The sequence below is a fragment of the Alligator mississippiensis genome, chromosome 1 (assembly GCF_030867095.1).
Source record: "Alligator mississippiensis isolate rAllMis1 chromosome 1, rAllMis1, whole genome shotgun sequence".
NCBI lineage: Eukaryota > Metazoa > Chordata > Crocodylia > Alligatoridae > Alligator > Alligator mississippiensis.
Window position 1 is genome coordinate 5,740,922 of NC_081824.1, and position 26,493 is coordinate 5,767,414.

A 26,493-nucleotide genomic window follows, 5' to 3' on the forward strand; every position below is an offset into this window, starting at 1 on the left:
TTTTGCTTAATAGTTTTAGTTATTTTTTTAGGTGAACTGATTTGCTGCTTATCACTGTGTCCTTCAAGACTTCAGAACTAGTAGATCCCATCCTCTCTTGCCTCGTCTATTTTTTTTTTTTTTTTTTCCCCATAGATTGGAAGAGAAGAAACAAGCTTTTTCAACTCCCAGCTGGTTTCTCAACTTGGAACATACCAGTCATTAATTTAAATTGAAATAAAGAAAACATCCTTTATGCACCTTGGGAAAGGGCTGCAGTTATCAACAGCTGGTTTTATCACTTCAGCACATTCTAGATCCAGGTGTTTAGTAAGAGACTTCTTCTCTCTTCAGTGCCCCCGCCTCCCCCTTATTTTGTTAGAAAACTTATATTACTCTGAAAATTATTTTTTTTTAAACTTTATTTAAATGACTATAATAGACTATAACACACTTATTCATTTTAGTCTTTGGTCCATACCCACCTGATCTTTAATCTCAACTCCATTCTTATTGCATAGCAGCCCCACGCCCCAATTCTCTTCATTTGAATGACTTGAACCTTTTTCTATTTGTCTTAATTTCCTATGCAAAGTCTTAACTCAGTTTGACTTCTGGCAGTTCTCACTCTATCCCAACACTTCTGACCTCCAAGATGAAGCTTTCTTTGATCGGTCCTTTTTTCCCATACCCTATAGGCTCTGTTTGTCTTAAATGAATGCTTTGGAAAGGTTACTATCCAGTCAGGTCTGGAAACCTTTTTAGTCAGGTCTGTCTTTTCACCTGCAACTTTTTTAAATTTAGAAATTCCAAGTCTCCTCCAAACCTTAGCTCTTTGGTTCACTCGCTAGGTAATTCTCTTAACCATTCCAAAGGCTGCTCTTTTTCAGTTGGAAACTTTAGTTATATACTTTTTTTTTTTAACTTTCCATTTAATTTTAAACTGAACCAACTGATCACTCATCCCCCGAGTTATTTTCTGCAACCAGCCCTTCTATAATGTTTTCACTACTTGCCAAAACCAAATCTAAAATAGCATCATCTCATATTGTTTAGTGATGGACGAAAAAAATCTACCAAGCATTACATCCAGCAACATCTGGGCCACACCACAATTAGCAGCACTTGTTCTCCAGTCTACATTGTGTGAATTTGAAGTTTTTTCTTCATCATTATAAATCCTGTCATATTTCTCTCTAGTGATTTGAAGAAAACTCTGCCCAGATCCATGCACAATCTTGGAGACTTCTGTTAGACCCCCAAACACTATTTAGACCCCCAAACACTATCCCATTAGAAAGTTGTTCACAATTCTTTCTTAATGTGGTTTTGATTTAAAAAAAAAAAAGTATCTTTTTTTCTCCTGCTATTCAGTAAACATAGATGAATCGCTTGGCATCACAGAAAAACTAATACAGTAGCATCCCAAAAGTATTTTTCAGTAGGCTTTTAGAAATATTAAATGGATACCAGTTAGGCTTTTCTGTTGGTCTCTTTTATTTTTAACTATTGATTTCAGTGGTCTTCATTACCATAGTGTTTGAATAGGGCTCGGTTATGAATGAATTTTTCTCCTCAAGCATCCCTGGGAAGTAGGGGAAGTATTATCCCAGTTTTATAGATGGGGATCTTTTAAACACAAGGTAAACGTAGTGACTTGCCCGTGGTTGGTCTCTGTTGGATGGGGGCCTAAATTAACACATCTTGGTTATATATAAGCACTTTTTGGTCATCATATATGATATACCAAGTACTTAGTAACATTTACCCTTAAAAAAATATATATATAAGCACTTTTTGGACATAAGCATTTCTTGGTTTATGTGTATATTTACCCTTAAAAAAGTTATATGTTACTGAGTACTTGGTTAGATAAAGCCCATTTAAATGGCTTTTTGTAGGAGGTGGTTTTACTAGAGGTACAGGTATTGTGATACGTAGATTTTTTGGGGAGTGGGGGGAATGACGTGCAAAAATAAAATGATTTTAGTTCCTTTTTTAACTTGTTGGCTGCAGGTCAGACAGTGGTGTGCTTTGCTGAACAAACTGAGCTGAAACGTGCCTGCAGTTTTGTACCAGTTGTTACCAAACGTGCCTGTATTTATAACTTCACCATCTGCCGTGGTATGGAGATTTGAGATGGGGGGAGGTATTTAGAGATCTTTTGTGGAGGTTCCTTCTAGGGTATCTCTGGAAAACGTCAAAACCCGTGTGAGGGAGGAAGGGAGGGAAAGGAGACCTAGGGCTAGCAGTGATGCAGAAAGTATTTAAGGGAAGTCTACAGAAATAGAGCAGGTCCTTAGGGCAGGGGCTGGCGGGGGGGGATGGCTCGCTGAAGCGTATTGACTCTCAGCATTGTTCCTCTTCCTTTATCAGCTAACATTGGATCATGGAGCAGTCTGGCTGCTTAACTCCCACCAACGTGGAGCTTTGCCACGGGGTGCTGTAGTGTAGTGAGTTTTTCTTGATGTTTTTGCAGTGCCCTTTTTCACAAATGTTTGCTCTTTCTAGGTTTGTTTCTCTCCCCATCTCTTCTCATTACTTCCTCCCCCCCCATGAAACTATTTGATAAATTCAGGTCAAAGTTGCAAATAGCTTCAGGATAATTGTACCTCCTTTCTCTTTTGGCAACTAAACTAGTCACTGAACAAAATTAACCCAGCTCTAGTAACTGATTTTTGGTTGGTAATGACCTGTAGTGCAGGGAAAAGCTACATGTTTCATTTCCCATCCTCCGAGCCATCTGGTCCCTCGCAGCTTATTTCTCACCACTGTCCTAATCCCTTTCCATTTATTTCATTGCTGCTGAAATAGGAAAATGACCTGTTTAGGCCGTGTGGCTCTCATTAAGGTATCTCAGCACATGATTATGGAAACAAAAGAATAAAAGTGTTTAATGGAGTTCTGTAAACATAATGTTAATCGTTAATGAGTTGTGAAACGATGCAATTAGATGCACCTTTCCTGTGACCTATAATATCCATCCGGAAAATAAAACCTTCTGGCAAGTCTCTTGGTTCGTGGTCTTCCACTTTCAAATCTCAGGTATAACAGGAGATGGAAACTTCCCTACATGTATGTCTCTGGTAACAAGGGCACCCGCATTCCTCTTTCCCACCTCTCTTGACTAACCAGCAGGATTTGGGAGTCTTAACAAAAGCTTTCAAGTCTTGTAAGCTTGCCACCTTTGGCAGACATGATCCAGATTCCCTGTGCAGCATTTACGGTTCCACTTCCTTGGTCTTTGGCTTGCAATCCATGCTGTGTTGAGCGAGACCATGAGTTTGAATTAGACGCTGGGAGGGGAAAGACGTTGTGCTCCATTACCCAGGGCTCTCTGGGATGCTCCTACTCTGATTTTCTTTTTGTCAGCTTTTCCAATATGGTGTAGCTATTGTTGCCGGTGTTTCACTATCACTATCCTCTGTACTTTATTTTATGGGCAGCGGTATGAGCTAGGGGAGCCCGAAGTGCTTTCTATAAATTACATACGGCTACCCTTCAACTCCCACTATAATGTGGCTACTTTATGCTGCAAAACCTGGCAGCTGCTGTTACAGAGCAAACAGTGCCGTGCCACAGTTTTTATGACACGAAGTAAAGATAAACCTCACATCCGCTAAAAAACTACAAGGGGAATGTAAATAGCTGGAATGTAATTACGCAAATTGGACTCTGGCCAAGATACCAGATTAACGTTGATTCTTCTGCAAAGACTGCCACAGGATCCTTAATGGCCAAAAGTAGCCAGGAGCTCAGCAAGGGAAAGGATTCAGCGGTGCTGGGCAATCATTGCAGAATGACTGGGGATTTTTATTACCTGTTTAATTCCCTCGCTTCCTACGGCTCCTGGAGATCCCTTTGGAGACCTCTTACCCAAGCACTGGCTGGAGATTAAGATCAGAAGCAGAGGCTGAGAGAGAGAGAAATCTCCACAAACATTCCTTAAGACTTGTGATATCCACAAATGGTCAGGGCGTTTCGTATCATCCCTCCTGAAGGAAAGGAAGCAGAAAAATACTGAGTCAGTCAAATGATATGAGAGAAATCTACAAAAAAAGACTATGGGGGCAGGGAGGAAAGAGAGGTTGAAAGCTTTGGTCTGCCTAAAATTGCTTCTGCCTTGAAGAGTGATAAATCTTTCTTCACGGGACTCCTCCACGAACGTGTAACACTGGCTTGTATCGGAGCTCCTAAATATTGACTCGGTGTGACTTGATGTACTTTTTTTATGGGCAAAGAAACAGCAGCGTGTTAGATGTGAGAAATGATTAGAAAACTGGCAGTAAGCGGGATAAGAAACAATGGAGATTGAATCGTAGGAAAGGGAGAATGCCGAAGCGGATGGAGCAGGGAATGCTAGAAATGGAAAGTGGGGGAGGGTTAAAAAACAATATTATATGTATATGTAGTTCATCCCATTGGGAATGGCAGGTTTCAGTCTTTAGGGTCACTGGCAGAAAGATGAGGTAGACTCTGGGAAAGCACTTCTGGTGTCTAAAGGAACAACTAGGAAAGACCAAATGGCTTTTATTTGATGTAGGAAAGGTGATAATATGACCACCGTATTGCAGCTTTTTTTTTTTTTTTTTTTTTTTTTTTTAAAGAAAATGAAACCCCGTTTATGTCCATTGCTAGTAGAATTATGCTGATCTGAACCCAGTTCTGAGGTGAAATCTTGAGTGCTACCTGGATAAAATGAATGACCACGAAACCTGTTGTGTTGAAAATGGAACAGAAAAACATCTGGGGGTATACAGCATGCCGGTATCTCTTTAGTAGTAGTTTTCTCTCCCCACACATTAGCCAGCTGAACAGTGTTGTATATACAAACTCATGGTATGCCCACGTTTTGAATACTGAAGACGAAGCTGTTGATCTGTTTGCTGGGCATCTTTGGCCATCACGAGTTCCTCCAAGTTGATCATGAAGGTGCTGTAAGATACTACGTCACCCTGTCTGGTGCAAGTCGTCATCTTCACCTGTCGCCTAGCTCATCGGGACTGCTAAGCGTGCCTCTTTGTAAATGACCACAGAGTAGTTTGCTGCCTGTTCTGCTGTATTGATGTTGATCAAGCAGTTGACCATTTTTTTTGTTAACCACTGTACATGTCTTTAGCTTCAGGCAAAGGATTTGTTGCCCATGTACCTTTTTGTGGAAATGGTTTGCTGTTAGTTAGTTGATTCTGTTTGAAATGTGAGCCTTTTGAAGGAAAACAGTCTTGTTCAGATGAGTAATCAGTGAGTTTGTCCTGTAATTCGCACAGTTCTGCAGTTTGCCTTTCTTAAGCATTGTCTGTTATCTGATCAAGCTATTCCTATTTATCTATTTTGTGCTTGAACTTTAAATTGCATACGTAGAAGCCACAGAAATCTGCAGAGTGTAGCAGCAAGGTGTTTTTGGTGCCATAGCTAAAGTTGCCCATGACATCTTGTCATTTGGTATCATCACCAATGTTACAGTTGCCACAGAAATGTCTGTCTGTAAGAGAGGTTTTTAGGCAGTCCTTGACCTGACCACAGAATCACTCTGTCTTTTCCTTGGCACCCATCACGGTGAGCTTGACGTATAGGCTATGATGATCCTTACTTTGAGATGTTCAGCCAGTTGGTGATCCTCTGGTCCATCACTTAGGGTCATGTCCGATGGAAGGATCATATCAACATGTCTTTTTTGTTTTTGCTTGATCTCCTGACTTTCAAGAGACCTGAAATATGGTGATCCTCAAGTCATTTATCAGCAGGGATATTTTACTTCTCTACCAGTCTGTTCTAGGTTCCAGTGCTTATGGTTTCCTTTGAGATCTTCAAAAGCTATCCCTGCTTTGGCACATTACCTCATGCCAGACACCAAATTTAACTTTGTGCTGATGTTCTTGTGACCAGAGGAATGGCACGTAGCTGGTTAATGTCAACGTTAATAGCTCTGCATGTAGACAAAGCTCTGAGAGGTCTTGGTGTCTGCTGAACAGTCTGGTATCTTTCTTTGAGCACTTTGAATGGCTACAGTTTTCAGATATTTTAGCACTGATGTCCTCATCGCTGTTTCGTGCCTTTATCCAGGCTTAGAGCAGGTATTATTATGCAGCGCCCCAGCAGAATTGCCTATGTGTATTTAAAAAAAAAAAAAAGTAAACAACTGTAAAGTGTGCAAACTAGTGAATATATATGTCAAGAATTAAGTAATTCAGATATTTTATCTACATCGCCTTTTGTTATAACTCCCATTGAAGAAAATCTGTTATGCTTAGAAGTTTAACTACAATTGTCAGCCTGTCCTGGTGGTACAGGTAGATGCTAATCCTTTACTAATGAAAGCGCCTCTTTCATCAGATCGTGTCTGTTGGTACACGGGTTTTGGAGGAAGCTTTGATTCCACTGGACACGACTGCCTTAATATTAATTATCTATTAAACACACCTTTAAAGTGCATGGGTCCAGTAAAATGTGAATTATTGAACCACTGTACAGATTGGCTTATCTTACTGCGGCTTAATGTTTTGTGCATGTAGAAAATGGGTGCCATATTAGCTGACTTTGTCCTCCTGGACATATTTTTCTCTTATTTCCAACCTACTGTGCCTTGTTTGATTGGCCCACAAGAACTGCCATGGATCCTAAGTTTTGCAAAGTTGCCTGATTTGAATAATGTTTTCCTATGATTCGCTGTTGCCGTGTTTAAACATGACTTGTTCCTATGTAAACTGACTGCAGTATTGTGTGCTTAACATCCTGGTACAGTCACTCTGGGTAAAACATTAACATAACCCAAGTTTCTAAGGAAGACCAGTCCCGAGAAGTATTTTTGTCTTAGATTTTGCAGACAATGCGACTATCCTGAAAACAACTTGGGGCGCTCAGAGTATCCTAATAAAAACTGGTCTTAAAAGAATACTTTATGTTCCCAAAAGTCCACCTTTTGCTTTCTAAAAATATGGCATCTTTCCTGAGGTTTGAACCTCTTGTATGCCCTGCCACTGATTAACAACAAAGGTACCTTGCAGTTGATCTGTGACGGACCTCTCAAAAAGGATCTCTGTTGGCAGAGAGTTACTTTCCAATACTTGAATATTCGGCACCTTTGATCATCCTGATGCTGGTCTCTTCAATAGGCCGACTTTTAAGGGCTGCAATTTGGAGTCTTCAGCAACTTGCTTGTGACTTTCCATAGACCAGGTTTTTGTTTTGTTTTGAACCATGGTGCTATGGCACCCTGGGGTGCCTTGAGATTGTAAGGGTGCTGCACAATATGAAGTTTGGAAATGCCTACACATGGTAAACCCAATAATTTCCCATAAGAATCCAGTGTCAAGAACCATTCTGCCCTGTTATACCCTTCATGAGTTCTTTGCAACAGAAAAATTGCTCTATTCGTTTTTTGCAGTTGTTTCTTTCATATGGAAAAATAAGAACTGGTGTTTTTCTAAGGGTGCCTTGAGTCTAAAATGGTTGAGAACTGTTACTGCAGATGGTGCATGTGAGATTTTAATACATGTCAACCCATGCCTAACACTTTGCAGAGCTAGCAGACCATATCATAGACAACGAGGGTTGGAAGGGACCTGCAGAGGTCACATCTAGTCCAACCACCTGCAGAAAGCAGGACCAGCCCCAACTACATCATCCCAGCCAAGACTTGGTCTAGCCGGGTCTTCAAAACCTCCAAGCATAGAGACTTCCCCAACCACTTTGGACATTGATGCATAGGGGGTGCACACAGGTGTACCCCCTGCAATCAGCCATTGCTGTCAGCGGTGTTTGTGGGCAGTTGCTGCCGCCACCGCTGCCTGCAGGTGGTCACTGCCCCTCAGCCTCCAGGGGCACGTGGCGCGTCTTTAGGTAACCTGTTCCAGTCCAAAAGGAGAAAATTCTTCCTAATATCCAACCTCAGCTTTCCTTGCTGCAGCTTGAGCCCATTGCTCCTTGTCCTGCCATCTGCCCCCACTGAGAACAGCCCAGCTCCATCCTCTTTGCAGCCCCCCTGCAGGGAGGTGAAGGCTGCTATTCAATCCCCCTCGGTCTTCTCTTCTGCAGACTCGATCAGCCCAGTTCCCTCAGCCTCTCCTCACCAGTCACGTCCCCCAGCCCCACAACCGTTGTCGTTGCCCTCCGCTGGACTCTCTCCAGTGTGTCCACATCCTTTCTGTAGTGGGGGCCACAACTGGACACAGGACCCCAGATGCCGAATAGAGAAGGAGAATCATTAATAGTAATGCAGCCCAGGATGCCGTTGGTCTTCTTGGTGACTAGGGCATGGGTGGCTCCTATCCAGCTTCTTGCCCGCTGTCCCCTCCGGTCCTTTTTCTGCAGAGCTGCTGCCCAGCCTGCCCCAGTGCATGGGGTCGGTCCCTCTCAAGTGCGGGAACATGCATTGGTCCGTATCGATCTTTGAGATCCCCACGCTCTCCTCTGTATGCAACCATCAGGCTCGGCTCTTCACAGGTTGCCATCACCCATGTACTTTCCACGCCCTGGGGGTCTTGGCTTCGCCGCCCGGGGCGGTCGAGGAATGAGACCAGGTTGGGCTGTGGAGATTTATATCGCAGTTTGTGCAGGCGGCTTCTGCGTTTTTGTCTCCCGGTCCCTGAGGGGAGGATCTGAGCCTCTGCAGGCAGGTGCTTTGTCAGCCCTTGGCAGGAGGGAGAGGAAGCCGCAGCCCCTGAGGGGAGCGAGGCTGCCTCAGCACCTGCCTCCTCTTTAGGCGGGAAAAGGAACTGGCTCGCACTGCGCCTGCGCGGCGTGGGAGCGCCCCGAACGCGGCGGCTACTGCTCTTCGGCAATTTCCGTCACTGTCCGGAACCCTCCGAGTCGGCTTCGGGTCCTCTCTCGGCTCCCCCCACGCCTCGTCCGCCTTCGGCAGCTTCCGCCGCTGCTGTCGGAAATTGCCGAAGAGGTGAGAGCGGAGGAGGAGGTGGAGCTCGGCCCGGCGGCTTGGAACGAACCAACTGCGTCCCCGGCGCGGGGGGAGAGCAGGGTAGGCCCAACAGAGCGGGGGGAAGAGAGCAGAGTGTCCGCGGCGCCCCCTCCCCCCCGCGCTCTCAGTGGACGGTGCGGAGCGGACCCACGGACCCGCGGCTCCCCCGGGGGTCAAGTGAGGACGGTAAGGGGGAGCGTACCATGTGCGGCGTGGGGGGGGGGGCAACTCTGTGCTTGGGACAGCACCACTTTGCGGGGGGGCAGGACCAGGAGCTGAGAGATGTCGGCATGCGGGGGGGAGGGGCACCCGGCATTGGGGGGGCACCCCTAGGGGGTGGGGGAGGGGCACCAGGCATGGGGGGTGCCCCAAAGTGTGGGGGGAGAGGCACTAGGCATGGGGGGGAGTGCCCCTAGGGGGTGGGGGAGGGGCACTAGGCATGGGGGGGTGCCGCAAAGAGTGGGGGGGAGAGGCACTAGGCATGGTGGGGTGCCCTGAGATGTGGGGGAGGGGCACCGGGCATGTGGGGGTGCCCCAAAGAGTGGGGGGAGGGGCACCGGGCATGGGGGGGCACCCTGAGATGTGGGGGAGGGGCACCGGGCATGTGGGGGTGCCCCAAAGAGTGTGGGGAGGGGCACCAGGCATAGTGGGGTGCCTCTAGGGGTGGGGGGAGGGGGCATTGGACATGGGGGTGCTGCCAAGGGTGCCCCGGGGGGCAGGGGCACGAGGCATGAGCAGCCCGGGGTGCAGCAGGGCAGGGGTGCTGTCCCTGCTGAGGCCCCCCCAGTTGGACGGCCCGTGAGGTGAGGGCGGTGTGGGGCGCGAGGTGTGGGCAGCGATCGTGCCCGTCTCCCCAGGCCGCTCGGGCCTCGTGTGGAGCCCCCCGTGTCCCGGTCCGGGGTCCAGGTCGCGGGAAGGGACGTCAGACGGGGTCCCGAGGCGGTGACCGCCCAGGCCTGGCAAAGCCGGTGCCGCAGGGGGCGGCCGAAGGAGCAGGGCAGGTTCAGCGGGTGCAGGAGGCGCCCCTCCGCTCCGGTCAGACTGACACCGCGTGTCGCGTCACGTTGGTACAGAGTTGGGGGGGTTTTGCCTTCCTCCGTAGCGGGGGCACGGCCTCCCCCTGCGATCTCTCAAGTTTCATAGTGTACAAGCAGGGCATCGGCAGAGGAGACCCTGAAGAGGCCAGTCCTGTTCAGCAGAGAAGAAATGCTTGGCGGGGGGGGGAACCCTAGATATTGAAGTGCAAAGAGGAAGGTTATAGACCGTCTCTCCCCCCGCACAAGGAGAGGTCACAGCACAAAATGAGCAGCTTGTTCATTTAAAACGAGCTCCAAGAAGTTTTTTTTCCCACCCAGTGCATCGTTCAGGTGTGGCGCTGGATGCCCCTAGACATGGTGAGAGTTCAGCCACATTCAAACCAAAAAAGAGAGACCAATAGAAAGGTCTAACTCATGTTCATTTTAATATTTCTAAAAGTCTGTTTAAAAATCCTGGAGGAAAGGGGCATTTGTAGGTATTGAGCATGGGAATTAGGGGGACAGCGTCTGTATCAGAACTTCCTGGACCTTGAATGCTGGGGACAGGGACCCTGGTTGGACCCAGTTCACTCTGCTTTCCAGCATCTGCTCTTTGCTGCTGTGCAACACAGGCCTATTTCTTGCTTTCAAGGGATCATGGGCTGCTGCCTGCCAGGAAGAGCTCCCTTAGAAGGGGAGGCCACCGCGGAAATAACTCCTTTCTTGGGACAAAAGAGAAAGCAAAACAGGTGGGAGTGATGGGTAAAGGCTCAGAATGAGTGCACCAAGCAGGGACACGACGCACAGCGCACCGGACAGTGCCCACTGGCCCTCGAACAAGTCTAAGGAGCCAGGGGTTGCTGCCCAGTGATACTCAGCCTGGAGACGTGAGAGGACCAGGGACAGGGAAACGGCCTTGTAGTCCCTGGGGGTCCTCCTGGCCAGATCCTCCTACCTGGTCAGGTACACAGGGCATGGGAGACTGGACGAGGTGGACCTATGGTCTGACCCAGTACATGGCAGGCTTTACTTTCAGGGTTGTGGCCGCCTTGGGGCTTTCTGTGTTCGGCATCTCTCCGGAGGTGTGCAGTCCCCTGGCTCTTTGCTGGATGGCACCGAGGATCTGGCCACTGTCACTGCTGCTTGTAACTAGCAACTTGTTTCCTCAGCTTTTTTCCCTCGTGTATTTTTTTTTTTTTTTTAAGGCACCCTTCCCTGCCACTCTTCCAGTTATCTTTAAATATAAGCACATGTCTGCTGAAACACAGGCTGGGGAAGACCCGAAGGCCCATGCAGCTCTCTGTTCTGTATCGTGGCAGGGTTGTATAAGCAACATAAATGCAACCCTGCAGTGGGCAGGTGGGAGCTAATCTGCCTTCTGCATTTGGCCCCTTCCTCGTGTCTAATGCTCAAGGGTACCAGGCTGCAGCCCCTTCACCGTCTCCTTCAAGGAGCAGGGCTGAGGCTGTGGTTGCATTACTCGTCCGTGGCCCCATCAAGTCTCAGGACTTCCTGGTTACCCTCCTGGTCCTAGCTAAGCTAGCCATCTGCCTAACCAGGAAGGGGGAGACCTGCAGTGACTGGGGGCAGCTTCCTGTCCCTCGTCCACGCATGTCTCCAGGCAGAGTTTTTCACTGGGCAGCATCCACTGGCTCCTTTGGACTTGTTTGAGGGCCGGTGGGCACTTGTATGCTCTGCTGAGAGTCCCCTTGTTATTAACCCCTGCCCCTCACTGCTGTCCCTGTTTTAGTTGTCCCAAGCAATCTGTTGGTGCACACGTAATAACTCCTCCAGCAACACAGGGGAGGGGGGTTATCGTTTCTGTTTGGGCCTATGCCCATGTTCCTTTCATGCATCAAATAGGCCTCGTCTGCAATGCCCTCTGGTTTAAACCCTGGAGTGCGGTGGTTAACATTTTTCCAGATGTGTTTGGTTGAACAGCGTCAATTAAAATCCTGGCTTTATCTGTTGCTCATATGAATGCCAGTGTCATTCGTTGTCTGTGTGTTGCTGGCCTCAGTTTCTTCCTGTGGCCTTGAGCGCCACGGTTTAATTGAGCTTCAAGAAAAAAAAACTTTTTTTTTGAGTATCAGCGCTGAAATGTTGCCTTGGTCTGATGCAGAGTCTCACCAGGGTGTTGCAAGATCCTTTCAGGGGTGCTGCAGGGTGCCACACGATGCTACCATTGGGTGCTGTTAGGTGTGCAAACATGATTCACAAGAAGAAGGCAGAGACTTAAATCCATAGTATCAAAAGCCGTGTTGTGGGCCTTCTGAATACTTGGCAACAGAAAGTGCTCGGTTATCTCTCTGTCCAAAATCAAGGGAAAGCGAAGAGTTGACATTTTCTGAGGGGTGCCTTAAGTCTGAAAAGGTGGAGAACCACTTCTGCAGTGCTATGAGATTTGGGGATCAGAAACTTCAGTTGTGTTGGTCATGAGCAACCATGATAACCTGAACATTACAGATCTGAATGAGGTTTGTAGGAAACTGGCTGCTTCCTTGAGGTTTTAGTCTGGTCAAAGAGTGCCTTTGGGGTACCTTAGTACGATTGCTGATATCAGGTGAAGCAGCTGAGGAGTAATAGCATCGTTTCCAGATCTAGATCTGCTTATTTCTTTCTTTTGTTTTTTTTTGTTTCCAGCTGCAAGGGGTTTGGTTGCATACGCTAAGGGTCAAAGAATTCGTGGCGACTTGCAGCCTGACTATCGTTCCCTAGTTCTTTTTAAATACAGGCTAATGCACCATATGTGAAGATGGGCACTTGGGCTATCTTGGCTCTAAAACAGGGGTGCAACCCCCAGCATGCATGCCACAAGTGGCACCGGGCAGCCTCTGCGTGTGGCATGTTGCGGAGCAGGGAGAAAGTTGGCAGAAAGTTGACCAGAAAGCAGAGCAGCAGATTGGGCAGGGGAAGGGGGGTTGGAGTGGCACACGGGGAGCGGGGTGCAGGGCTTAGGTGGTGGCACACCTGGCAGAAAGTGTGGCCCGGTTCTTTGGGTAGATGTGATATCTTTTATTAGACCAACTGAGTAGTTGGGGGGGGGGAGTTCTTTGCAAGCTTTCGGGTGCAATTGCCCTTCTTCAGGCAGAGGCAGTCTGCTGTTCTGCCAGAAAATTTGACCTTTGCTGCTCTGAATCTTTTGTTTTTGGAGTGTCCAATTTCAGAAAAGTAAGTTACTGAGATGCTGCTGCCACTTGCTCATTTGGAAGAGTAAAATATGCTATGAAACCGTATCCTGCAAACCTGTACACTCTCATAAAGAGAGCTCTGCTGGTGAGCGTTTACAATATTGGGATCCAAGTAGGGTAGCCATATGTTTGCTTTGGCTGGTATAGTCCTGGATTTCGAAGGCTGGTCCCAGAGGGCTGGTGAAAACCGAAACGAGAGTCCCAGAATTGCAGGGGTGCTGGGTGCAGTCCATCAGGGTATTTGTGCTATCTATTTATGCCATGAGGGGCCTGATACTTATTCTGGCAGCACCGTCCTAGTCCTTTCCCACTGTCTGCTCCAAGGTGTGCATGACAAGCAAAATGCCTTCATGTGCCATGCTTTGGCACCCATGCAGGGGGTTGCCTACTTGTACTAGGAGCGCCTAGCCCTGCCCTAGGTCTAAGAGAATTATTCCTCTGTGCATGTAAAAACAAAAAAACAGAGGAAAAGTTTCTGACTGCACCGTCAATTTATTTAAGGACATGGACACATGAACAAGCTACTGTCAGGTGAGCTAGGGCGTGAATTTGCTGTCAGCTAGCCTGCAATACATGCCAGTCCATTGTCAATGCACTGTAGCTCACCACACTTTCACAGGGCCATAGGCTGCTTCCTGCAGGGTAGGATCCTGCACCCGGGCAGTTGCTGCCAAGGAGCGGATGCTCTGGATGTCCACACCCAAACCTACCTTGCAGTAACTTGTTTGCGTGCTCTTCCTCTGTGACTCTGCTCTAAGCACCTCACAGCCTCCGTCTTGTATGGCGTTGGTGTTCATCGAATCATAAGCTATTTGCCCTGTGGGGGTAAAATAGACATTAAATGAAGGAATCTAACTACTGTGTTGGTAGACAGCAACTGAAAAATGGGGGAGGCTGCATTCAGCAAGTGGCTATCCTATGTAAAGGTCTACTCTCCAGGAGGAAAAATGTGCTCTCCTCTTTTTTTTCTTCTTTTTCTCCTTTTAACGTGACACATAGTTTGAAACACCCATCATCACCTTCATTTTGGCTTTATCTGTGTTCATGTAGCGCTGTGTTTTGGTCCTTGCTCTTCAGTTCTTCACTCCAAGTAGAGCAGGGTGCCCAACCCACAGCTCGCGTACCACAAGTGGCATGGATGGATGGCCTGTGTGTGCCATGCGGCAGGTCCGGGAGGGGGCAGGGGGAAGGCCAAAACAGTCTTCTGAAGCGGTGATTTTTGGAGGGGGGGTGTTGTATGTGTTGTGCGTGACTCGTGGGAGGCGCTGTTGGCTTTGGAAGAGGCAGAGCGGAAGAGCCAAACGCAGAAACTGAAGCGAAGCAGTCATGTGCTGACTTACGGCGGATATTTCTCAATAACTAAGTGGAACGGATATTCAAACAGGGTGGCGACAGACTATTTGCTTTTCTGGATCGCTCTGATGTGCGGCTCTCAGGGCGGTCAAGACAATCAGCTCAATGTTGATCAGGTGAGACCTTTTCCTTGGCAGGCTTGGAGAGCTTCATCCCATGCTGCTGGTGCCCATCCAGGGACCACCTTGATTTCCCTTTACCCCCCATGCCCCTCTCCAGACACTGGTGATTCCCTGAGGTTACATTTTACAGCATTTTTGCTATTTGTTTGCATTTATTTTGCCCCATGCTTGCAGTCTCCCTCCGTCTCTCCTTTCTGTCTGCTGTCTGAATCCACCCCTATCTCTCCTAATTCACTTATTCCTATAAACTTTTGACAGGAGCCCCCATGTAAAAATAACAAAACGTTAACTAAAACAACCGTGCTAATAACCAACCATGTTGTTTTTATTCTTTGGTTAGAGTCCTGTTCCCCACCCAGCATCCTTTATAGTTTAGATTGCAAGTGCTTTGTGGTGGGGGCTGTCTTCAAATGCACTGGGACGTGCACTGCACAGTGCCTGGTATTTGGTGGATGCTACTGAAACAAAGGTGGTAATGCTAAGGAAAAGTTATAAGCTAAATGCATAGATGAGAGGTCATTAGCTGTGTTGGTTTGAAGTTGGCAGAAGGTAGGGCAGTGTGGCCCTTTTTTTTTATAGCCTGCTCTTGTTAGATGCATCTGGTGTCTATAAGGTGCCACACTGCCCTGCCTTGTGCATGCAGCTGTTAGCCATTTTACACTTACTTATTTCCTTAGGAAAGAGACACGTGCACGTGAAGGTTCATGTTTAGGGGATGACTGCCTGGCAAGTAGGAGTGTGATTTGTGGCACAGGTAAGCACTTGTGCAAGCTTTCAGCTAGCTAGAATAGGAAACTGCAGCACTGTGGGTTCAACACAAGCTAACAGCCAGATGGTGTATCCAGGATCTCCAGTGGATTTGTACAGCCCATGCCTAAACCCCAGGCTGTGGCATCTTCTTCTGTTGTCACCTGTGCTGGCTAGCTTGAAAGCTAGCATGGGTGCCCATGCTGTGTTGCAGTCGCACCTTTTCTTGCGTTAGATATGTCCTAGATGTCCAAGAGCTGGTCTTCAGTTATGATTTCAAGTGCTACTTAATGATGATTGCAGTGGTGGCGTTCGGCTACTGCCGCTAAGCTTCAGGTCATTGCCTGTCATGCAAACGAGTCCACCGTGGTTGGGAGAATAGGTGCAAAGCCCATTAAGGCTTGGGTTTTGTTAGGCTTGTTAAAGACCAGAGCTACCTACAACTCCACTGCTTACAGGTAATCGATTGTGTGGAAGCAAGGACTCTTGTGTGCTAGCCCACCAGGTAAATTAAGGCTATTTGCACAGCAGACGCAGGACCGGTTTTGAAGTACGAATTGAAATCCTATTTTTTGAGAAATCATTGCTATTAGTTAATTGAAGTCTGTTACCAGCAAGAGCAGTTTAGTGGCCTGAGTAATCTGTTGCAAATGGATTTACCTCTGAAAACATTGAAGTGGCACCGAGTAGCTTAAGTTTAATATTTGCTTCGCTTTAAAATGACTGTAATCTTGTAGGCAATGTCCAACAAGTTCCAGTATCTTAATTTTTTTTTTTTTTAAATCCACCACTTACTTGCTGAGGAAGTTTAAAATGCCCAGTGTTTATGTAACTCTTGCATAGACTGTGCTTTTTCTCCCTCTGCTGACTTTGGCAGCTGCTACCTGCTGATAACCAGCAAACCCAATTGGGAGAGGTGTATTTGCACAACCAATAAGTCTGTGAAGTTAACTTACCTGGGTCTCTGTTGTTGGCTAATGCTAACGGAAATACATAAACTACACAATATCATTGAGGAAATGCTGTTTGTTTGTTTTTGTCATTTTTTGCTTTGTTTGGTCAGTTTTTAAAAACCTGAAGGTATCGCCCCAGGTAAGGGACTTGCTTCAAGATACAAAATTGAAACAGGCTCTCTGAATTTCGAAGCTCGCAACCCAGTTTTTTAGATGGGTGACGTCTAATTGCAGTGTTTGCATTTCCTTGGTGTGTTAATAATTAAGCATGCAGATATTGTTCCTTTCTATGCATGCAAGAGGTGGTGTCCCAAGTGGGATCGGTGAGTGAGATGGGTGTTTTTATAGGAGTTTTGTATTGGGAGGACGTGAGAGTCCAGAGCATGGGTTTTTTTTATCTCGTGCCTGTGCATGGCCAGCATTTCAGATGTTGTGCAGTTCATTTCAGTTCAGTGCATGTAGCCTTGCGTTGCCGAAGGCGGTCATGCTGACTTCTGCTTGTGCAGGACAGGTTGTCCATTCGCGATGTGCTTTTTCTGTCTGTGTGCATATCGGACGAGTTTGACGTCCTTGGGAATGCCTGCTGAGTTATGAGGTCCTCTTAAATTTATGCCAGTAAACCAAGCCTTTATGAATCGACTTTAAGCAAGTTATCTAGGCCCAGATGCCTAAGAGTGCGGTTGAAGTTTGGGTGATGCCTTTAGGCTGTATTTAAGTGTTGAGCACCTGCAGTCCCAGTCAAATTTGCTGAAAGGTCCAGGTTTGGCACTTGTGAAAGATTAGGAGTCCTTTCTTTCCATGTGTAGAAAAGGTTGCACGAGGAAAGGCCTCCCTACTTTCCTTGCACTGTCTGATTAACATCTTTGGTGCCAAAGCAGAAGACTGCCTTCCCCTCCTGCTGCAGTGCGTCTGTAGTTGAGTTTGATGTGAAATGAAGTTACACTGAGTACAAGGAAGACTTTTTTTTTTTTTCCAGACTACTGCAACCCATTCCTGCTAATACAAGCATGTGTCCCCTTCTGGGTATTGCTGTTGTGTTGGACATTGGGGGAGCTACATTTTATGACTGGTAGCAATGCAGGCTGTTGAGTGTAGATGCTTTTAACTATTATTCTCTGCAGTTATTTGGTAGGAGCTTGTGCAGCAGGGTTGTGTTGAGAGCAGCACGTGCTGGGAATGCAGCGGGACCTGCCGGCTTGCAGGTGAGCTTTGGAAAACGTTGCCTGATGCAGGGATAATGAGCCCTGGAGTCTAAAATTGGTTAACCCAGGAAACTTGGCAACTTTTATACCCAAGATCCTTCCCTACAGTATATGCAGGGCTAGTGATGTCAAAGCACCGATGTTTTTCCTGTCTACTTGTGGAAGATAAGAGAATACCCCACACTCTTGGCTGATAGAGAAGTAATTCATAAGTCAGGATTACTGCTCCCCAGTTGGTACAAGGAAAAACATCACAGGTCAGGAGGCTGGATTTGCTTGTTATCCCGCTCAAAGGAGCAGGTTGGGCTGAGGAGGAGGATAAAATGTACAGCAACTCATTGTCTAGGCAGGCTGATCCCCAGAATACAACCGGGCCAGCGTTGTTCTCAAATTATTAATAAAGATAGTGGCCCTATATGTACCCAGCAAAAAAGCGCTGTGTTGTTTAGGAGAGGTATTGCTTTCTTTCCTTAGGCACCTCTTCTGGCAGGCCATAGAGCTTGGAAATGAATCTACCTCTTAACTTGTCTACCTTCATCTTAATGCAGGGATTGAGGAGACTCCAGCTATCAGAAAACCAGCCAAAGAAAGTGGCAACTTTCCAATTCAGCTAATTACTGTGGTGGCCGACAATTAGCTTTTGTTTAAACCTTCTTTCAGTAGTTCCCAACAATTCATCAAGCACCAAAAAACAAAAGAGGCAAATAAAAAAAACCAAAACAAAACCTGGAAGGAAATAAAAGTGGTGCCACGGTTGATCTCAGAAGGGTATGAAATGCCTGATTTTATGTAGGAGCAGCAATGTAGTAACTCGGTTAGGCTGAATGGACAAACTAGGGGTGCCTCGTACAGGATGCTTGTAGGAGGCCATCGGGGAGCGGGTTTGGTACACCTGAATGCCAGCTTAGTCGTGTATAACACCAGTAACAGACTGTGGCAAGTCGCCCCAAAACTCCTTGTACCTCTTTACTCCATAAAATGAGCATAATGCTGCCTTGCTTCACAAAAGAGCGATGCACTTGGCTCCATGTCTTTCTCTCGGGTCTCTTGCTTATTTTTAATGAGTGGCAATGAGGAACTATACCAAGGGCCTGGCTGGAGGTGTTTGGAGGGGGCAGCTATATTTAGAGCAAAAACCTGGCTGGTGTTAACAGGTAGTTGTAAAGCTCCTCGCTTGAAGCTAAAACTTCTGTGCTTATTTTCAGGCACGGTACTGAGCATCAGTCAGGTCTGCTTCTCCTTTAGAAATTAGTCACATTTTGCCCATATAGCAGTTTTGATTAGGAAAATCCTCTTTTGAATTAATTTTATAACTCCTGCTAAATAGCAAAGGCTTCTGGGACGGCAGGCGGTTTTTAATTGGCAGCATCATCTTGCATTTCACTCTGTGCCTTTTTAGACAAATGCTCCCCAAGGCCGCTTCCAAAAGGGTTATAAATGAAAATGGGGACTGGCGTGCACCCTACTACACGCAATCCCATTGATCTGGAGAGAGTAATATGAGCTCTGAATTGAGAGGGAACATCTTGTGATACATAATGCATACACACAGCGATCCTCTTGGTTTTCACTGAAAGCAGCCGTCTCGGGGATGAAAAGTGGCAACTGTTTGTCAAATTTAATAAAGTAGCTTTTATAAATAGAACAAAAGTGAATTTCCTTTTTTTTAAAAAAAAACAAAACAGATTAAGAGCAGCAGTGCCCACATTTCTCACCAGCTTCATGCTGCTTTTCAGGGATGTCCTGTTTCAAGGATAAGTGTATTAATCTTTGAGCAAAATCTTCTCTTTCCACCCCCTCTCCCCACGTCTGTTCCCAATTTCTTTTTTTGTTTGTTTTGTGGGTAGTGAAAGTCATAGTATCACAGTTTTTTGTGCGCGCTGCACTTCTCCGACAGGAAATCTTTGTATCTCAAACCTTAGATGGAAGATCTGTCTTTTTTTTTTTCCCCACTCCCTGTATCATATCTTTAGCGTTTCCTTTAGCGCAATCTCACAGCACATCTGTGGGGTAGGGAAGTGCCACCTCCCATTTCTCTGTTGCAGACCTGCGGTGCATGGGGGGGGGGAAAAAAAGGGCACATCTGCATTGCCTCCACAGTGTCGACAAAGCAAGGCCCTTACCCTGTCCCACGTGCCCCAGACCAGAAACCGAGCACCGAAGGTGACCACGCTGCCGCTTTTGAGATCTTTTCTCTGTTGCATTTGAGAACAGTGAAAGAAGGCATCCCTGCCACGTCCGTGCTGTCTCAGATCGGGGCTTGAGTTTTCAGCGACCCGCCTGAGTGCTGCGGAGGCACGGTGAACGTGCCCGCAATGAGGTGCGTGAGGAGCAGCAGGACGCCTGTGGAGCTCCTGCTCCTGGACCATTTAAAGCCTTAATCCCTGGACCGTTCTCTCTGTCTGTTCTGCCTTGGCGTTCGCGGGTCACAAGTTGACCTTGGGAAGGGTTGATGAGTCCGTTGAAGTTTGCAAGACATTGTTAACCTCCGGAGGAGCAGAAGGAGCCCAGGTTTCTGGTCCGGTCTTGGTGGCTTAGCAAATGGGGCCAGGAGAGCTCTCATAGTCCAGTCCCCTGCTCCTGCAGGCAACATGTGGTATATAACCCTTGTTATGACTTCACCAAACCCCATCTTAAAAGCAGTCAGGGATTTTTTTGCCCTTCCTACTCCAGTTGCAAGGCTGTGATCCTCGCTGCTCTAATCACACCCATGTGTTCTTCTGCCAGCTCTGTCTTTTAGCTGAAATAGCTGTTTTGCCTCCTGGGTGTTTACAGCGCTGATGTATAATATCCCCTGTCAGTCTCAGGTTTTGCTAGGCTAAATGAGCCAAGCTTTTCCAGTCGGCTCTTGTAGGATGTACTCTTTGTTTCCCTGATAATCCTCGCAGCTGCCTTTGCACGTGTTCCAGTTTGAATTCATCTTGGACAAGCGTGACCAGAACTGCACAAAGATTTCCAGATGACGTCTCCTCCTTGTGCAAGGGCTTTCATAGACTCGTAGAAAACGAGGGCTGGAAGGGAGCTCGGGAGGTCACATCTAGTCCAACCCCCTGCTCCAAGCAGGACCAGCCCCAACTACATCATCCTGGACAAGGCTTCGTCTAGCCAGGTCTTCAAAACCTCCAAGGATGGAGACTCCTCCACCTCTCCGGGGAGCCTGGTTCAGTGCTTCACCGCCCTCCTCGTGTGAGAATTTTTCCTAATATCCAACCTCAAGTTCCCTTGCTGCAACTGGAGACGGTTGCTCCTTGTTCTGTCTTTCTGTCCCTGTTCAACATCACAGCCCTTAACTGAGTCAAAATATTCAATGCTATTGAGTTTTTTGGGCCAAACCTTTTTATCTTTACCACATCCTCACTGCCGACACGCTTCGTTTCTTCCATTGTTTTTATTCTCTTCTTATTTATGTAGCTGATAAACCCTTTCTTCTCTGTTTTTAATACTGGAGCTTTAACTCAGCTTGGCTTCTGGCAAACCTCGCTCTAGCCATGTATGTTTTGACCATGAAGACAGTTTTCTTTGCTGATTGTGGTGTGTTTTTTCCTGTTCCTTGTAGACGCTCCACATATCCCTTGTGCTTTCCGAGGTGGTTTAGTTATTCAGCTAAGTCTGGAGATCCTTCCTGCAAATTGCTTTCTCTTTGCTTGGGATACAGACTTCTGGCTTAGTTTTCGTACCGTAGACTTTTTGAAGCATTTCCAGGCTGCTTCTACAGGTGTGTACAATCTTGGAGGCAGTGATCGGCTTTTCATCCCTTTCACCTGCAATCCTTTTATCCCTCCCATTACAGTGGGACCTCTCCCTTCCAGAGAGACCAGACCCACTGTAACCAAGTAAACCCTCAAACTGGGCTGTACATTTGCTGGTGCCTTAGTGAAGAAAGACTGCAGGTACAAATCCCGCTGTGAAGCCTCTGCTTGCTGGCTGCACTGGTGGTTCTGTCAGTGGAGCTCAATATATCAGTGTTTTTGCAAAATGTGTAATAACCTACAGGGAACAGGAGTTGGAGGAAGAGCAATTTGGAGGGGACACTAGTAAGCTTCCAGGAGGCCTCATGCACTGAATAAAAAGCAAAGTTTCCTCTGGCCCGACCCTGCTAGTTCCATCGAATGTGAGCTGAAGTCGTACAGAAAGGAGAAAATGCCTTGTTTTGAAGACTGCACAACTGCTTGGCCGTGAGCCCGCCCCAAAGCAGTGTGGTATTGGTGAAGATCTTTGGAGTCTTGAAATACTCCAAAGTGTTTTATCTGTGAGACATTTTCACTAGCCTTGCAATAAAATAATCCCCTTTATTTCCCATAAATGGCAAGGAATGTCTTCCTTCCAGGCTCAGGTTTTAGCTGTGGACTAGATCTGTTTTGGGAACGACATGCATTGCGTTTCTTAATTTAGGCGGCAGACTCAGGAATTTCTTTATATGCTTAGAAGGGGAAAAACATCCCGAGTCCAGTTAATTAGAAATAGTTTTCCATGCCTAGTATTTATTCCTGGTGCTCCAGGTATTCAGCTGAAAAGTATCTGATTTAGTTATGTGAGCTCTGGGATTCTGGTTTTGGGATGGCTGTAACTAGCACTTAAAATCTTTAAATGGGAAACACCAATGCAGAACATCTTATTTGCAAATAATATCTTATTTTTTCACTTGCAGTGACCTTCTGCAGTTTTGAAGGGGAAAGCTGTTTGCTCATCTTAGCTTGGATTTCTTTCGTGAGTTCAGCTCCTGGCAGTCTGCGTAAGAATAAAATCGAACGCTTTAAATTAAAACAAATGTGCGCGCACAAGATGCACCCTCATTCTCGCAATGGCAAAAGCTATATTTATGTTTAAATAAGCCTTTCACAACCTCTAAATTTTTCCAAACACTTTCTTGCTGTGAGGCTCACATTTTTTCCTGTGTGGTGTAACTTTGGAGCTTTATATTCTTTCCTTTCCCTTCCTTCCTCCAGAGATTTTGAGGAGAAAATCCTCCCTTAAGCTACGAACAGACCTTGTATTTGTCTCTGGACAAGTTGTGCCTGTGTCGGTCTCTGAACAGACATGTACACACATCGTCCTTCCCAACAGGATTGAGCAAGTGGGTGAAGGCGCCGCTGCTTTTCCGCCTTCGATTCGCCTGGGAAAACCATTCAGACGCACTTTCTGATATCCCGGGATAAACTATTACTACGTCTTATCCCATGAACCCTTTTTAAGGATTTATCCAGGGCACAACGGTCATAAACCTCTGAACAATTGCACTGTTTGTCCTGGGATAAAATAGTTTATTCAGGAGCGAACATGATGTCTCCCTTCTACCCTTCCCTGTGCTCTTGCCCACCTGTTGATACATGAGCGGCTCTGACTCAGAAGCTGGCCTTGCCAGGTTGGGAAAGCAAGTTAAGCAATCGATGCATCACTTCTGAGCATGTTCGGCAGCCGCTGGCTAGGGTTTAAGAGCTGTCTTGTGACGCTTCGTTACTGGACGCTGCCAAGGCTGCAGCCTGCTCCACGTGAACATCTTCAGTGGATTGTGCTCGGCACCAATGTCTCTCGGGCCACAGCGGTTTCAGAGGTGCTCACCCTGACCTTGGTCTTCCCACAGTGGTTCCGCTTTTGCTGCCTCTAAAGACTGCTTCTTGCAGGCCGTTTTGGCTCCTTCTCCCCTTTTCCTTTCTCTGGAGCCTGCCCTGCTGTCTCTGTTGCTGTTTTGTTCTGTGGTCTGGGTGCACAGGCTTTTTGGCTGGAACTGGAGCTTTTCTTCAGCAAAGGCAGTCTCTTTAAGTGCTTCCTCATTGACTGTGGCTCCTAAGCAGCTCTTTGAAGTGCCCTTTTATTCTTGCTCCCTTGCCCCACATGCCTGACTGACGTAGTCATCCTTTCCCTCTTGTCTGCACCTAGCATCTGAGGAATTTTCCAAGCAGAGTGGCTGAGTGTTAGCAATCCTTAGCCACCCAGACAGCCTGCTTTCTGTTCGCAGTCAGTCATTGCACCATGTCCCCCTTACTGGACTGAGAAGCTGTCCTGCAAACACTGACAGCGTGGCACTTGTTCAGGTAGCTGTCTGTCCGCACACAGAATCGGAGAAAACTAGGGCTGGAAGGGACCTCAGGAGGTCATGTAGTCCAACCCCCTGGTCATCTTCCCTCTGAGCTCCTTGTACTAGGTCTCCATTGGGTTGCCTGGGGCTAAAAACAGACTATTGGCTTCGTTTGCATTTCACAGAATCATAGAAAATGAGGGTTGAAGGGACCTCGGGAGGTCACATCTAGTCCAACTCTCTCTGCTCAAATCAAGACCAGCCCCAACTAGATCATTGTCTACCTGGGTCTTAAAAACCTCCAAGAATGGAGCTTCCACCACCTTTTGGGTAACCTCTTCCAGTGTTTTACCACCCTCCTAGTGAGAAAATTCTTAATATCTAACCTCGGCTTCCCTTGCTGCAGCTTGAGCCCATTGCTCGTTGTCCTGTCATCTGCCCCCACTGAGAACGGTCCAGCTCCATCCTCTTTGCAGCCCCCCTGCAGGGAGGTGAAGGCTGCTCTTCAGTCCTGCCTCTTGTCTTCTCTTCTCCAGACTAAACCAGCCCAGTTCACTCAGCCTCTCCTCACCAGTCCTGTCCCCCAGTCCATGAACCATTTTTTGTTGAGCTCTGCTGGACCCTCTCCAATGTGTCCACATCCTTTCTGTATTGGGGGGCCCAAAACTGGACACAGGACTCCAGATGTGGCCTCACCAGTGCCAGATAGAGGGGACTAATGGCACGTGGGCTTACACCCCACGTAGCTGGTAGGCGTCTGACGCCCACGAGTGGTCTGGTTCTGCAGACAGTCGAACACAGCGGCCTGCTCCTTTGATGGCACTGGAGCAGTGCAGCTTCATCAAAGAAAGCAACCAAAGCCCTGGCACTGCTTGCTCGACCTGCCAGTGCAAAGTAAGAGCAAGGGCAGCAAAACTAGAAGGATTCTGTCATGCTGAAAGAAATCCAATTGCACAGGTGCAGCAACACAGCCCAACATGCAAATAGATTGGCCAAGTCCTAGTAATGGGAGAATGGCAACCCAAAAAAATCTCCCCCCCTTTCCCCCGGCACTCATAACTCGGAGGGCTGCTTCCCTATCATTCACAGTTGGGTCGAGGGACAGGTTGGCACCCAGGAGCATGCGACACGGGTGCTCTGTTGTTGCCCTGGAGAGACCATCTTTAGGGACTGTGCCTTTTGACTTTATTTCCTTCTGGTTTCAGCTGATGTTCCTGCTTGTTATCAACTCTGTAGGATCACGGTGCTCTCCTGACCACTCAGCCCTCTGTGTCCGGGCGGACGTTGGCGTGCAGTTCAGTCTGCAAGTCGTCCTAGTTGTCGCTGCACCTTGGGTGAAGGAGGCCAGTGTCTTTTCTTTGAAACTCTCTACCTAGAACTGGAATAAACAGATATCCCAAAGTGGCAGCTCTTATAGTCGAGGCTTTCCTGCTGGACGTTACAGAAACCCTTTAACCCCCTTGAATTTACAGTGCATTTGGGCCGCATATCCTGGTGCTCCCCACTTGTCTGCAAAAGTTTATCAATGCAACTTTTCCTTCTGTTAAGAATGGATGATGGTTCTGGAGCACATTCCTTTGATATAATTAGTGTAAATCTTGGTCTATATTTTTGCTCTCAGGTCTGTCCTAATGCATCAAAGCACCAAGTCTCTTGTAGCCAACTGACTATTCATGCTTTCCCTGCATTGCCCCGACTGTTTATCTCCTTTCCTGTCTTTGAGGCTGTTTGTTTCCTGCCGGTCGCTGCTTGAATGTAACTGGTCATTGGAGCAGATCTGTATGTTTGCAAGAAGTAAAATTAGTTTCTTTCCTTGTAATTGTGGCTTTTCCTTGTAGGGATTCGCTGCTTTGGGCAGCCCCACCCTGGGTTAATATCTGATATCTGCTGGCACAGGGATACTCAACAGCGTTGCTTGTGGAGGGAACGTTTGCATCCGCGCTCTTGCTTTTGGGCCTGTGTCAAGGGAATCCCCCATGTCCTCTGCGGACCTGTTACCCAGCTATTAATCCTCAGGTTTGGTGACACTTCTTGGGGTCTTGCAAGCAGGTATTTTAGCAGAGGGAACTAGTGACTCATAAGAGTAAGATGCCAAAATCTCAGGAACTGTCTCTGGTCCCTGGGGACTGGGTAACCCACCAATAATTGGGCAGAACGGCAAGTTGCTATTATGAGAAACCAGAATTATAGTTAAGGGAGCTGGCTTTGCTTCCTTTAGCTTTTTAATACTTAAAAGCATTTGGCCTTCTAACTTGGAGTGCCCCCTTGTGACTGCTGACGCGCAGAATCCAGGATAAACCGATTTCTTTGTCATGCCATTAACCAACTTGGCACTCTGCGGTGATTTCTGCGGCTCATCCTCCTCCTGTCTGCGCCGGCACAAAGCACCCAAGGACACAATTGAGCTGACGCTGCGTTCGGGCTGGAGATGCTGCTCTGGAAAAGAATTGCTCTGGGAGAGATCGTCTCTCCTCGCAGATGCGTTAGTGACTCGGTGCTTATGCCCTTTGGGGATGGGTTTGTTTTATGCAGCTGGTTTGGAGATGTTTATAAAAGTAGAGGCTATGGACAAGGTCTTGAGAGCTGTCCAGAAAAAAAAGGGGGGGGGGGGAGGAGAAGGAGAGAGTGAGAGCTGTTGGCGATTTATAAGAAAATTAGGGTTGGAAGGGACCTCAGGAGGTCACCTAGTCCAAAGCAGGACCATCCCCAACTAGATCATCCCAGCCAAAGTTCAAAGGCTGCTTTTGGAAAGGGTCCAGCATGGTCAGATGGAAACCGGGGAGATGAACAGAGACACGGTGTAAAGAAACGGTCGAGTTGAGGCCGTTCTCTCATGCAGTTTGCTCTCTGCCTCCTGCTCTTCCATCACGTTCCTCCTCCTTGGCCTTGTTCGCTGTAAGCTCCCGTTTCTCCGAATTTCCCAACGCTTTGCCAGCTTCAGCACAGCAGCGAAAACACCAATTGCTCTGCTAACTCGACATCCTGTCATCGAGATCTGCT

General features: G+C 47.3%; 1 protein-coding gene across 4 annotated transcripts in view; it reads left to right on the forward strand.

The window, feature by feature from the left end:
- EXTL3 (exostosin like glycosyltransferase 3) overlaps window positions 1–26,493 on the forward strand; it is a 193,374-nt gene that overhangs the window by 15,569 nt on the left and 151,312 nt on the right. For 3 of the 4 annotated variants that reach the window (XM_019483814.2, XM_019483815.2, XM_019483812.2), the window contains exon 1: window positions 8,891–9,079. The exons of the other annotated variant lie outside the window; for it this stretch is intronic. The gene's annotated coding sequence lies outside the window, so the exon portion shown is untranslated. Of the gene's footprint in view, window positions 1–8,890; window positions 9,080–26,493 lie in introns of those variants that run through there. 4 annotated transcript variants of the gene reach the window in all.